Source organism: Lagopus leucura, unplaced genomic scaffold (assembly GCF_019238085.1).
Source record: "Lagopus leucura isolate 7727_CA_CO unplaced genomic scaffold, USGS_WTPT01 Super-Scaffold_100004, whole genome shotgun sequence".
NCBI classification, from domain to species: Eukaryota; Metazoa; Chordata; class Aves; order Galliformes; family Phasianidae; genus Lagopus; species Lagopus leucura.
In genome coordinates, this window is record NW_024962264.1 from 54,433,110 (window position 1) to 54,448,444 (window position 15,335).

Consider the following 15,335-nt stretch of genomic DNA (forward strand, 5'->3'; position numbering starts at 1 on the left):
TAGCATAAAAACTCTAAAGTAAACCTTCAAAATGTCCACTAGGTAATACTTACACTTCTATGTGTCATCAGAGCCCATTTAAACATTAAAAACACATAATCAAGACATTAAACAAAAAAACGTTTTTATTTACATTAAAAAATCATTTCTATTTTAAAAAGTAAAAGTACACCTTTGGGTATGGGCAATTCTAGCAGAAAATGGAGAGAGAATTTTCAAATTTAAATAAATCCTGCGTCATTTCAGAAAAGTACTGTCAGCCAAGTAAAATAGCCAGTTAAAACAGTGATCTACCCTCTAATACTAATGCATGTAGGTTACATTTTCAGTGAATACAGTAATGGATACGACCCAAGTAAAGAGTGTATATAAAGGATGGACATTCTGATTGGCAATTTTTTTCCCATATTCTATCAGAACTGAGCCAGTGGTATATTCTCTTTAATTTTACTTAAGCGCTTCATTGGTATCATAAATTTACTGCTCTTATGACTGGAAACTTAGTTTAAAAAATCAACAATAAGCAAAAAAAACCCATCTGTACTGCCATCTTCAAATGTTTCTCTATGTAAAACTACTGAAGGGCTCACACAGTTATTCTAATCTACAAAGTTGTGTTTACAGTAAGTCCTTTACAATTTCTTCAGTGTAAGTAAACCATAGATTTTAATTAGGCTTGGTAAAAACAGGCCACGACTCTTTACATAAAATTCAAAGCATTTTGCCATTATTAATCAGTGGGAGAGCCACAAAAGGGCAGAAAGCATTTTGTTCAGTTTCATAATGTTTTTCTTTAAGTAAGATTTTAAATGATAAAAGGTGCTTAACACACCAGAAAGCATGAAACAAAGCAATAATTACATCATACACCAAATATAAATTGTAGTAAGCAAATAGCTCAGTCAGTTTCTTCAGAGAACAGATCTTTTATTGCCATGTTAGATATATTTCCTATATATTGTGGTAAAATGTACATCTGAACAAGAATAAGCTTGGATAATATAGGGGATAAAATAATAGGGGAAACTTTGGCTTTAGAAGAAACACATGCTTCATCTGAGGTTAATAATGACACTGTGGCCAAGACATAGGTATCTTTCCATTAGCGAAATCCACAGCAAGTCGAAGTTCATTTACTGTAAATGTAATGAACTTAATGAACCCATTCCACAGTATTCTTCAAAAAAGCAAGCATACATGTTTTATGAAGTTATGTTAAAAATATCTACTAACTCTCATAATCTGCTTGAGGGGTTCAATTTTCCAGCTTCTGTGAAACATCACAGTCTTGATTAAGCTGAATAAAAAGATAATAAAAAAATATCCACAGACTAACAGGATTGTCAGTCTATGGTAATTTCCTTAAACTTCCGTTGTCCCACTCATTTTCTGAAGTACTAATACCAAAGAGAATAAGAATCATTTCTTATGGACACGGGAAAAATATTTTAATCCTTTAATTCATTTGTGATTTAATATCAGGACAAAGTTGAGAGAGTAATTCTTGAGTTAGAGGAGAAACTCTAATTCTTTAAAGAATAAATGTTTTTTAATGGATTATTTCCATGTCATTTCCTGGGTTTGGGTTTAAATCAGGGCAACTATTGTAGCAGGAACCTCCATTACCCGGGGATGCTAATTCCATCTCCTGCAGCTCAACACCATGCAGCCTTAGTCTATTTATCCAGATGTCAATAGCATTGTACAGTGTCACACAAATGACTAAGCAAAGATTGAAAATTCACTATGCAACAATCATGTCTTCACGGTCACTTGCACAAATATTATATCTTATGCCACAGATATAATAAAACATTATGTGACTATACGTTATGTGTCGCCAACAGCATTTTAAGAGTGAATGCAGCCCAATTTCCTGTTATATACGAATTAGGAAGTTATTTCACAGAGAGGTGATGAGTAAATATCATTAAGAAAATTTATGAGGGTTTTTTCAATAATTATTGTTTTCCAGTGTATAATTCTTTTGTTACTTATTCCATGTTACTAACCAACTTTTCAGAGATCCTAGCTTGAAAGCTCTTCAGAGACTTAGCAGTACTGCAAGGCATAATTATTCCTTGTATCTGCACAACGTTAAACTAATTGTCCTCACATTTCAAGTGCAATATCAGAAGCTATGTGATGATTTAAACTGAGCTCTGCCTTGTGACCAGACCAGAGCTCTATCCCAAGAGGTTGGCAACAGTGTGCATACATCTTATTCCTTGAAACTTGCTTTCACAGCTCTGTACTGAAGTATGTGGACTGATTATTTATGAGAAAGAAAAAGAAAGCAACAACTAGAGTCATACTAATACCTTCAACTACTGTCACTGATATTTTACTTCATAATAAAGCAAGTCTAATTTTGAGATATATGTCCATAGAGTTATTTACAGAAGAAAATCATAAGAATTTTTAGAGAAGATATAATTGTGAAGTCACCAGAGAAAGATCAATGATATACAGATGTACATGAAAATAATTAAACTCCAAATTTTGACTTTATCTTTTAGTGAGTTCTTTTGACAGCGGCAAGCTTTGATGGGATACCAATAGTAAAACCCTAAAAATATTTTATGTTGGATTCTGATAAGAACGATATGTCCCGCATCTGAAAAGCAAAGCAATCATGATTTTTGTAGTGAGAGCAAAGATGTGTCAAAGATGTGTCAAAGATGCTGTGAGGGCCTGTGAAAGTTCTACAAGAATAGCAAAAGAAAAAGGAAATTATGCCAAAGGGAAATTCAGATCACTTCATATCAAAATTTGTCTGTGGTAGATTTGATACACTACATTATTGAACCATAAGATGTTTATCAGGTTGAGCCAGCTTCTCTTTTTCCTTCCCACAATAGCAAAATAATCTAGTTATCACTTCTTTTTTTTTTTTTTTAAATCTTAAAAAAAGTTTACACAACTTGAAAGAAATGAAAAGCAGGATGATAAACTGAATATTAACATTTCTCCTTATGCTGTTCTTAGCATCTCTTTCAAAGTTTCAGAATAACAGGTCACAAACATTCCTTTAGGTTAACATCATTAAAACCTTTTCACATGCATGGACCTAGGGAGAAACTGCAATCCATGCCAAAGTTTCTTATCTCTCCTTTCTGTCCACTCAGTTACAACTTGGATTCTCACATACTTCAACTCTACCAAGAGGACTGTGCTAAAACATTTTCAACTTAAAACTTCTGATCAAAATTGAGCGGCAGCAGTAGCAGTGCGAGATTGATATCAAGCACTAGCCTAAAGGATACAAATAAATACAATTTTAGACACTAGACATAAAGAAAAAAAAATAATTCAAAGTTATGTTTGATATTTGATAGTCATTTCCAAGGACAGATGTAAGCATTTCTAGAGAAAAAAAGTTTTTGAAAAATTACTGAGAATTCTGAAGTTGTGGGGGAGGGAAGGAATACCATCTTCTCTGAGAATGGAATTTCTACTCAAGAATTTCACTCTTAAGTCTCTTCAGTATAACAAGTAACATTGAAAATATGAGTTGCATGGGAATTTTTTCTCTCCCAATTTTGTACTTCATCTCTAGTCATCAAGTACTATTTTGAGGAATAATGTCAAAGTACCCTACAAAACTCTGCTGTAAATCCACTGATAATTAGCCTGATTACTAATGTGGTACCCTTAATTGTTTGAATTATTATCATGGCTTATGGAACTATATGGATTTGCTTAGCACTGACTGAACTTTGTTGTTTTCCTCAGATTCACAAAAACTGAATGAGACAGAAAATACAGTTAGACTGTAAAATACGTACTTTGATCACTAACATAAAGTTTACGAGCTCTAACAATTAAGACCTTGCAGCTGAAAAAAGATTTGAATAATGTTTTCAGAAATTTTTAGTAACTTTCACAGATCACAGAATCACAGAATCACCCGGGTTGGAAGGGACCCCAAGGATCAAGTAGTTCCAACCCCCCTGCCTAGCAGGGCCACCAAACATACACATTCAGATCAGGTTGCCCAGGACCCCGTCCAACCTGGCCTTAAACACGTCCAAGGACGGGGCATCCACAACCTCCCTTGGCAGCCCGTTCCAGGGCCTAACCACTCTCCTAGTAAAGAACTTCCCCCTAACATCCAACCTAAATCTTCCCTCCTTCAACTTAAAACCATTTCCCCTAGTCCTGCTGTTATCAGCCCTTTTGAAGAGTTTACTCCCCTCCTGGGTGTAGGTTCCCTTCAGGTATTGATAGGCTGCAATGAGGTCACCCCGCAGCCTTCTCTTCTCCAGGCTGAACAAGCCCAACTCCCTCAGCCTGTCCCCATAGGGGAGGTGCTCCAGCCCCCTGATCATCTTAGTCGCCCTCCTCTGGACTCTTTCCAAAATCTCAATGTCTTTCTTGTACTGAGGGCTCCACACTTGGACACAGTACTCCAGATGGGGCCTCACAAGAGCCGAGTAGAGAGGGACAATCACCTCCCTGTCCCTGCTGGCCACCCCTCTCCTGATGGAGCCCAGGATCCCATTTGCCTTTCGAGCTGCCAGAGCGCACTGCTGGCTCATATTCAGTCTCTCGTCCATCAGGACCCCCAGGTCCTTCTCTGCCGAGCTGCTCTCAAGGACCGCTCCTCCCAGCCTGTACAGGTGCCTGGGGTTCTTCCGGCCCAAATGCAAAACCTTGCACTTTGCCGTGTTGAACCTCATCAGGTTCACCCGAGCCCAGCCCTCCAGCCTGTCGAGGTCCCTCTGAATGGCATCCCTTCCTTCCACCGTATCAACCGCACCACTCAGCTTGGTGTCGTCAGCAAACTTGCTGAGGGTGCACTCAATTCCCTCATCGATGTCATTAATAAAGATGTTAAAGAGCACCGGTCCCAAGACAGACCCTTGGGGGACACCACTTGTTACCGGCCTCCACCTGGACATAGAGCCATTGACCACCACCCTCTGTCTGCGGCCTTTCAACCAATTGCTTATCCATCGGGTCGTCCACCCATCAAATCCACTTCCCTCCAATTTGGAGATGAGGATGTGGTGGGGGACCATGTCAAAGGCCTTGCTCAGGTCCAGGTAAATGACATCGGTCGCCTTCCCTTCGTCCACCAATGCCGTCACTCCATCATAGAAGGCCACAAGATTAGTTAGGCATGACCTTCCTTTGGTGAAGCCGTGCTGGCTGTCTCGGATCACATGCTCATTCTTTATGTGACCGAGCATGTTGTCCAGGAGGATCTGCTCCATGATCTTCCCAGGCACGGAGGTGAGACTCACCGGCCTGTAGTTCCCCGGGTCCTCCCTGCTCTCCTTCTTGTATATGGGAGTGACATGACTCCAGTCGTTCGGGACCTCACCTGACAGCCACGACTTCTCAAATATGATGGAGAGCGGCTCGGCAACCACCTCAGCCAGCTCCTTCAGGACCCTGGGATGCACGCCATCCGGCCCCATAGACTTGTATTCATTCAGTCTAAGGAGGCACTCTCGGACTTGCTCTGCCCTTACAGTGGGGAGGGATTTACCTCCTTGGTCCCCACATAGAGGTTTGGGGATGCAGGGTTCAGGGACGTGAAAAAGACTAGAATCCTGGCCACCAGTGAAGACTGAGGTGAAGAACTCATTCAGCACCTCAGCTTTCTCTTCATCTGTTGAAGCCAGTTCTCCTTTTAAATTTACCAAAGTAGGTACGCCCGTTTTGGCCTGTCTCTTCTGGGCAATGTACCTGTAGAAGGTTTTCTTATTGTTTTTCACATCCCTTGCCAAGTTCAGTTCTGCCTGCGCCTTGGCTTCCCTGATCCCACGTGTGCAAGTCCGGACGGCATTCCTGTACTCTTCCCAGGCGACACAGCCTTGTTTCCAGAGCTTGTACACCCCTTTCTTCGCCCTCAGTTCTCTCAGCAGGTCCTTGCTGAGCCAAGCCGGTTTCCTACCTCGCCTGCCCACTTTCTTATTCAGAGGAATGGAGACCTCTTGTGCTTCCAGGAGGGCATCTTTGAAGAGCCGCCAGCTCTCCTCAACATCCTTGTCTTTGTCTCAATAAAAGGTGATTCATCTCTGTGCTTGGGAAGATCACGGAGCAGATTCTCCTGGTTACCATGTTAAGGCACAGAAAAGACCAAGAGGTGATCTGAGACAGCCAGCATGGCTTCACCAATGGCAGATCTTGTCTGTCCAATCTGGTGGCCTTCTACGATGAAATGACAGTATTGGTGGACAAATGAAGGTGATCTTCAGATGGCATCTTCCTGGACTTCTGCAAAGCCTTTGACATGGTCCCTCACCATATCCTTCTCCCTAAATTGAAGAGGTGTGGATTTGAAGGATGGACTTCACGGTGGACTAAGAACTGGTTGTGATTAATGGTTCTATGTCAGGGTAGAGGCTGGTCACAAGTGGTGTCCCTCAGGGGTTGGTCTTGGGATCAGTGCTCTTCAACATTTTCATCAGTGACATAGACAATGGCATTGAGTGCCCCCCCAGCAAGTTTGCAGGTGACACCAAGATGAGCGAAGCAGTCAATACGCTGGAGGGAAAGGAAGCCATCCACAGGGACCTGGACAGGCTGGAGAAGTGGGCCTCCTAATTAAGTTCAACAAGGCCAATTGCAAGGTCAGCACCTGCTGCACTTGGGCTGGGGCAACCTCAGATATTTATACAAACTGGGAGAAGAACTTGGGTTAAGAGCAGCCCTGTGGAGAAGGACTTGTAGGCCCTGGTGGACATGAGTCAGCAGTGTGCGCTTGCAGCCCAGAAGGCCAACTACATCCTGGGATGCATTAAAAAAGGGGCCAGCAGGGAGAGGAAGGTGATTGTGCCCCTCTACTCAGCTATTGTGAAGCCCCATCTGGAGTAATGCATCCAAGCCTGGAGCCCCCGGTACAGGAAGGATGTGGAGCTCTTGGAGCAGATCCAGAGGAAGGCCACTAAAATGATCAGAGGGCTGGAGACCTCTATTATGAGGAAAGGTAGAGGGAACCGGGCTTGTTTAGCTTGGAGCAGAGAAGACTCTGGAGAGACTTCATTGTGGCTTCCAGTTCTTGAAGGGAGCATATAAACAGGAGGGGGAATGGCTGTTTATGAGGGTGGATTGTGATAGGACAAGGGGAATGATTTTAAAGACGGGAGGTTTAGGTTAGATAATAGGAGGAAGTTTTTCACTCAAAGGGGGGTGATGCAGTAGAACAGGTTGCCCAAGGAGGTTGTGGATGCCCCATCCCTGGAGGCATCCAAGGCAAGGCTGGATATGACTCTGGGCAGCCTGGTCCAGTGGTTGGCAACCCTGCTCATGGCAGAAGGTTGGAAACTAGATGATCTTTGAGGTCGCTTTCAAACCCAGACCATTCTAGGATTCTTTCTCATAGGCTATAAAGGATAACAAAAAATCTTAGAAAGAAAAACAGTAGACTTAAAAGAATGACATTTTTGGCATGTACTCCTACTTAGAGCACGTGCCTACAATGCAAAACTGAGAAGCAGATCAGTCCCTAAACATAGTCTTCCAGTTACAGTGGTTAAGAGGCTCTTCTACCTGTGCATCTACTGCTGAATATCTAAATCAGAATCACATGGGTTCATGGAGTTGCACTGAAAACAAGTCATGCCCGAGTGTGCTACTCAAAGAAGTTAGACAATTACTGAACAGCTCAGAGACACTGAGAGACACTGAAGAACTATGACTATGTGTTAGCACATGGGTGTAGTTCTGCCTACATGTGTAATCAATAGGGAACACAGACACCTTATTTGCATCAACTATAGAACAGAAATTCATTGAAACTTCAGCTCTCACAAGATGTTGATATATAACTAGTACTATGAAGGAGATAATAAAAGAATCAAGACATTGAGAGACTGACATTGTTCCAGTAAACTTTTGGGAAACTGTCCAACTTCAGTGTTTTCATGTGGAAGGAATCAGAATCAAGGTTATTCCTCAAAAATTCATTTCAGGAGAGCATTAGGGCTTTGTTGATATTTTCTGCAGGAGCCCATAGGCTGCTAAGAAGGGAGAAAGACATCATATTTCAGTATTTTCTCTTCGGATTCTATGTTACATACATTGAGAGTGCCTCACAAAGTAATTGGCTGAAAGCAACTTGTCAAAAGGAATTTAATAGGGAAGCATGGAGAGTAAATTCAGAAGTAAACCACGTTAAAAGGAGAGAGAGATAGACTTATCCTGGAGGGCTGATGTGAGACTGTTCTGGACCACAGAACAAAGAGAAAAAGGAGTGATGGCCTTTGAGCAAGGCTGTGGATTGTAAGGCCAAAAGAGAAGTTCTCTCAAGCAAGAGATGGAAAACCCCATGGGTACCAGGTGCTCAGAAGTAAGAACAGGCTGGAAGATGCTTACAAGCCCCCATCACTCTTTTAAAAAGGCTCATGATCTTTTAAGTCGAGAAAGTTATTCAGAATTAACACTTTTCCCTACAAGTCCCAGTTTCAATTCTTCACTGTGTTGTTGAGATTTCCCTCCTCCCTTTCCCACGGGTGCAAATGGAGGAGAGGAAAATGGGGAAAAACCTATACGTCCCTTTGTAAAACTTTCCATGGAAATCATTCAAATGTAGCTGTCAAAGCAGCTCTCTGAGCTGACAGAAAGCCTCCTCATATATCAAAGTGGGAATGAAAGCAGGTAGCAAGGAAATCTGTAATAAATTCCTACTGAGTCAAACTATAAATTTCCATACTAAATTACACAACACTTTTCGTATTATTTTCCCTATTACAAAGAGTGGTCCCTAAAAATAACAGTAAGACTTCCAAAGTCTTTCCTGGCCATTATTAACAGTCTTCACAGTTATTCTCCAAAAATAATATTCCACAAGGATTTATTTTACTATTTAAAAGCAAATTTTTAATTCAGGAAGAGAATACTCATCAGATCTTAACTTAAATAAAATTTAAAATTCATGCCAGTGCAGAATGGAAACGAGGATTAATTTCCCCATGGAAAATACTTAACATATGTAAGATAGTTAATTTAAACAGAACTACACTAATATATTTTACATTTTGAGTATGCATACATATGTTATTACTTCACACTTGCATAGTGCCCCTTATCTAATAATCCTCAAATGTGTTTAAAACATTGATGACTTTAACCTCACAGAAGCTCTGCAATGTAGGAAATATTTTCCTGTTGACTTTATTTCCCTCATGAGCTCACTGGGCACAAAATACTGCCTCATATCTGTCGACAGCATCTATCAAAACCATGGAGAGAACATCATCAGCAAGCTAACAATAACTAATAAGTCACTCTGAAATTGTGGAATATGTACATTCTGAGAGATCACTTATAAGCCAAGCTATTATAAAATCATATTATTTTCCTATTTTTATTTACCACTAGCCCTTCATAACCTTAAATCAGAGCTATTTCTATTTGCAAAAAAAACTACTGTGCAAAAGCATATGGCTACTATCCTGGAGAATTTAAAGCTGAACTCGAAGAAGAAAGGGTAAGCAAGAGATGGAAGGCTGAACAAAATGACTAGAAAGCCATGTGTTAGTTATATTTATAATTAAAGCTACTTGAAAAGTAGTTATCTTCTGTCCTTCTTACAAAATACAGCTTTGTGTGAAGGCCAACTTGACCAAAATTGTCAACTAACAAAAGGTTTAACAGGTTAATGAGCTCCACTGTCTTTCACTGAAAAACATTTCTCTGAATGCATTGTAACAACATAAATTGTTTGTTTAACATATATAAATACATATAAATATTTGTGTATTTACATAAATATGGCCTACTTACAGAACTATATATATATATGTGTGTGTGTGTTCAAAAATGGGTTTAAAATATTAAAATCAAAACAGCTTTCCAGATGATAAATAAGACTTTTTAATACATTATTAGCATATTTAAAATTCGCATTACTCCTTATAGGGTGCATACAAAGGTAGAATATGTATGGAAAGTTGGAATAGACTAACAAAATATCCTTAAGAAAATCCTTAGACTGTCGAAGTTAAAATACCAATTGAGAGAAGATTCATGCTTCCCTATTAAGAGGAGAGAAAGTTGACTGTTGAAACATATACTTGTAAACTCACAAAAGAGTTTTTTCTCCTTTCCCCACCAGTGAGATAAATGCTTCCAGATCTAAATTAATAAAATCATAGAATCATAAAGGTTGGAAAAAACCTCTAAGATCATCCAATCCAACTGTCCGTCTACCACCTATTTGCCTACTAATCCACGTTCCTTAGTACCACATCTACACTTTTCTTGAACACCTCCAGGGATGGTGACTCAATCACCTCCCTGGGCAAACCATTCCAGTACTTGTCCACTCTCTCAGAAATGATGCTTTTCCTAATATCCAACCTGAACATCCTGTGGCACAACTTGTGGCCATAGTTATGTGGGAGAAGAGACCAAATTCCATCTTGCCACAACATCATTTCAGATAGTTGTAGAGAGCTATTACGCCTCCCCCGAGCCTCCTAATTTCCAGTCTAAATAATCCTTGCTCCTTCAGGTGATCCCGGTAAGACTTGTGCTCTAATCCCCTCATCAACTTTGTTGCCCTTCTCTGGACATGCTCCAGATTTTCAGTATCTGTCTTGTATTGAGAGGCCCAAAGCAGAACACAGTTCTTGAGGTGCGGTCATACAGTGCCAAGAGGGAGGGATCACCTCCCTGCTCCTGCTGACAACACTATTTCTGATAAATCCCCAATGCCATTGGCCTTCTTGGCCACTTGGGCACACTGTCAACCCATGCTCAGCTGAGCATCCACCACCACCCCCAGGTCCTTCTCCTCTGTGCGGTCTTCTAGCCACTATGCCCCAGGCCTCTAACACTGCATGGGTTGCTGTGACCAAAGTGCAGGAACTGGCACTTGGCTTTGTTGATCATGTGGACTTCAGCCCAGCAATCCAGCCTGTCCAGATTCCTCTGCAGGGCCCTTCTTGCCTTCAGACACTTTTAAGATGCCACTCACTGACCTGTTCTATAGGTTAAGTCAATTCTTATCTCACTAGGCAACTATACTGAAATATTTCATACATTAATTATAAAAATAGATTTCCAAGTAGCTGTAGAGCTCTCAGTCCTCTACCTGCTTGAAGAAAAAAGTTCACATGCATTTTATTTCATTTTTTATTTAAAACTATTTTCTACAATATGCTTCCATCTTTATCTATACCAATGCATATGTCAAAAAAAGTTGAACAGTTACCCTATCATCCCCCAGAACATCAGTCACAAGCAGGTTATCTTGACACCTGTCTTTCAGAGCCCTTCTTGTAAACTGGACATGAATGATCTTAAGCAGTGATTGGAAGGTTTGGTTGAGCAGCAGTTCTGATCAGGTTTTGTAAAATTAGCCTCTATCTTTCAGTTCCAGAATCAGAACATTCATCATCTGGACATGGCTGCCAAAAACTAGAAGGCTGAGAATCCTAGGATTATATAGGTTTACATTACCACAGTTACCGTGAGTATTGCTAATGCCTCCAAAGAACAGGAAATAGTATTATGCCAAGTATTCAAAGTGAGCATTTCATTGCCAATCCCCGGAAGACAAGCAGTTATTTCTTTGGCTGAGCAAACTTACATCCTCTATGGACATATCTGAATTTAAAGAAGTACTGATCATTAATTTATTTTAGATTTGCAAGTGGGCATATGACCATTTATTGGAAGTAAAAAAAAATAACACATCCATCTTACTACCCAAAGATTACAGAAGTAGTTTCTAAATAGAAAATTCTTAACTTTCTGGGCTGTGTATTGTCCTTAAATATCAATTTCTGTGCTGAACGAACTAAGCCTAAACTTCCGATTTCCAAATTCGTTTCTCATTTATACTCCATATAGACTCACTGTATCAATTACAATAGTGCCAGTGCCTACTTTGACAGATTTTTATCAGATTATGCTCCTTTTCCTTTAAGATTAATCAGTCTGTAAGATACAAACTAAGGCATCACGCTTCTTAAATCATGGTCATTCTATACAATTTCAAAGATCTCTCCTTGATGAGGCAGTGAATACATAATTAGTGTCATGTAATGTAGGGAACAGCCTTGCTCTAAGCACAGAAGAGGCAACCATTACATATTCATAAATTGATCAAATGGTTCCAGAAGACAAAGACTTGACTTTGGGGAAGAAAACACAGAATTTCATAATTTAAGAATAATGATTCGGCACTGTAAAATACAGCTTTACAGTTTTGCTATACTTTATATTGTATACTCAAAAGCTTATATTAACAGCAGCTCACAGACTGAATTGCAATGGTATGTTTTTCACAAAGCACCACACATGCATTCTAAGTTAATGAGGAAAAAAAACAACTCAAGTGCAGCTCTGAAGATGTAGACTCCTGTCCAACAACACCACCTAATCATATAGAATATTTTGAGGTATATACAGATGCATTAAAAGGATCATACTGAGCGTGTCATAGTTCTAAAGTATCTTCCTTCCTGTGAGAGCACCCTTGAAAATTTACAGTTATTATTCTTTTTCTATTTCAAATCTGCCCAAACAGAACTACTTAAAATATATCTAACTTATTCAAATTGATTCATTCAAATTGATGTTTTATGGTCCTTGCTAAGCCAGTCTTTTGCCATAAGTGCATTTATTCCAACTTTCTTCTAGGTTGCTCTTGGCTTTAGGTTCTATATAATAAATAATTTATGTAGTTCACAAAACTGCTTACCTATAAACACAACTACACAGAAGGAGATTAGCAAAGCCTTTGAAACTGCCCACAAATTGACTTCTGTAGGAATAAAAGAAATTTCTGTCAAAGAAGAGCTGAATACTCTCTAAGAGTTAAGGGAGGGGTTTTGAAAACAAAATTTGCTTGAGAACAGAAATGACATTGACAGAATCTTTAATCTTTGTTATTTAAACTTACTTACTATACATTAATTTATACCTTAAGCAACTAAGACGCTTATGTATCTGAGACCTCAACAGCCCAGGGAAAAAAAGACAAGAAATACATACTGCATAAATACATAATGCTTTCAATAAATACATATAGCTTGTCAATGTTATCTTGAAAAAAGTTTACCAACCATAGTACACAGTATCTCTATATTCTGAAGATACTGAACAATATTCCTTCAAAGAATAGACAAGAATATGAACATACGAGTTTTCTGGCAATCGTCTATGTAAACAGGGGAGCTGTGGAAGCAACAGTGACCTAATTGCTGGTGAGATGTACACAGAAAAAAATAGTCCTGATGCAATATTAATAGATTTTACTTTAGGATTTGTTATTTTGAATTAGTTGCCAGATGAGGACTTCTCTTCACTGAAGTGAAATGAGTTAGAAGACAATGCACTGAGTCAATGCTGGGTTTTTTAATTTATTATTATTTATCATATCATTTGGGCTAGAAAGGTTAATTCAGAAGTCTCAAGTCCCTGCAACTGGAGCAATTTTAATCAGATTAGGTTGCTCATGACCATGCTGTGCTGGGTCTTTAACACCTTCAGGAAAATCGATCCCACAACAGCCTGGGTATGTGCTCCAGCGTTCAACCACTATAGTGGTATTTATTTTCCAATTTTTTGGATTCCAACTACTCACTCATCTCTTCTCCAATCACTGGTCATCTCTGAGAAGATCATGACTTCACCTTTTCTATATCCTCCATCAGTTTGTTGCTGTTAGCAACAAGGTCTCCCACTTCACCTAACAGATCCAATTCCTTTTGCCTCATGTGCTCCAGCTCCTTAACATGAGTGTGCAATCATTTCCTAATTTGGAGCCCCAAATCTGACAGTTTTTTGATTATTTGATTATACATGACTGATTTTCATTTTTCTTTTGACTTTACTGTGTTAATTTTCATGGAATGTAACAGCTGAAAAGGACTGTTAGACCACTTTCACGCATTTTTATCTCACCTCAGATTTAGGACTTTCATCCTGGTACACAGAAAACATGCTTAATGCAACTTGTTTCCTTGTCTGTGGGAAAAAAAAATGCAGAATCAAATCTATTTAATATTTCTCTGCTTTTATTTACCGAGAATCATGACCATGATAAATTTACCTGGAGGTGGAAGCAAAATATGTGAGCTGTCTCTTCCTGGGAAGTCAGTTGATATATTAACAGAAAATGAACTCAACTTATTTCATTAGTATCTTGTTAAAAGAACAGTGTAGTGCCCAAGTATTACTATTTCTACATTTGAAGATTTTTAATTGTTTTCTCTAATCACTACTCATCACAGATCAACTTAAATGGCACTAACTTCTCAGACCATATCTACCAAAGAAAACAGACTGAAAAACTGAAAGCATGTGGAACTTGGCAATCTTTTCAGGACAATTTCATTTTTCTCAAACATTTCTGTGAAGAAAATCAAGACTGCTCTTTGACAGTGTTATTTATGTGCCTATACACTATGAGCTTCCAACAAAAACTGTCAAGTATTGGAGACCTTTGTATTTCTTCAATACCAAATAATAAAAATAAAAAAAATTTAACTCTCCAGTTTGTAATGGATTAAAATGCTTCCTCTTTGCAGCAGGATAAGCAACAATTGTTTTTCTAAAGAAAGAGCTAGGCATTTCCAGTGACCACAAAAGAGTGGAAGAGAGGCTGGATGCACTTGCCTGTTCTAAGATTTGTTAGAGAGATGCTGCATTCTCCACGTGATCCTCAAATGGACTATCTGCACCTAAGTTTGGCAACTAAGAAAATCTTTGCTTCTCCTCCTTTTAATTGAACTGTTTTAGAACAAGTGTCCAAACATCACTTAAGAGTTAAATGAAGTACTGTAGAAAATCTGTAGAAAATAAATAAAATTTGTTCATGAAAGTGGAGTGTTTCTTTTAACCCCAGTAATTTCAGTAGTTTTAAAAGATTTTGCCCTTAATGGGAAAATAAAGTGTTGTGGAAAAAGAGACTTAAATATGATTTGCTAGTTTGATTATTTCTGTACAAATGTCTAGTCAAGGGAGTGCTGGACACACAGGTGCCCAGCTATGGCTTTCAATCACTTATTGAGTGTCTGAGACCTGCAGCTGTCTCTGAAGTCAATAGGAATAGCTGGTGATCAGTGCTCTTAAAATCAGGTCAGGTCTTCCATCTGATTACTTGATAGCTTTAGAAATGCTTGTTAGTTGACAAGATATATGCAACTCAATTCACAGCGTCTTCTCCCCGCTCCCTATTTCTTTCTTTTCCAGCACCATTTGTTTCCTCTCAAATTCCCCATCACCCTATATCCTTTCCCACAATCAGTGAAAGGAATATAATGCTATGCTAAATGCAAACAGCAGCAGATAAAGTAGACTTTGATATAGCAAAATATTAAAATATATCCTTAATCCAAATCTCAGAAAGTTTGATCGTATCAAATCTT

At 39.1% G+C, this 15,335-nt stretch overlaps 1 protein-coding gene across 2 annotated transcripts in view; it reads right to left on the bottom strand.

Annotated features, from left to right (window-relative positions):
• The window catches only part of SLIT2 (slit guidance ligand 2), a 245,409-nt gene that overhangs the window by 120,376 nt on the left and 109,698 nt on the right, over nucleotides 1-15,335 (bottom strand). The window lies entirely within an intron of this gene.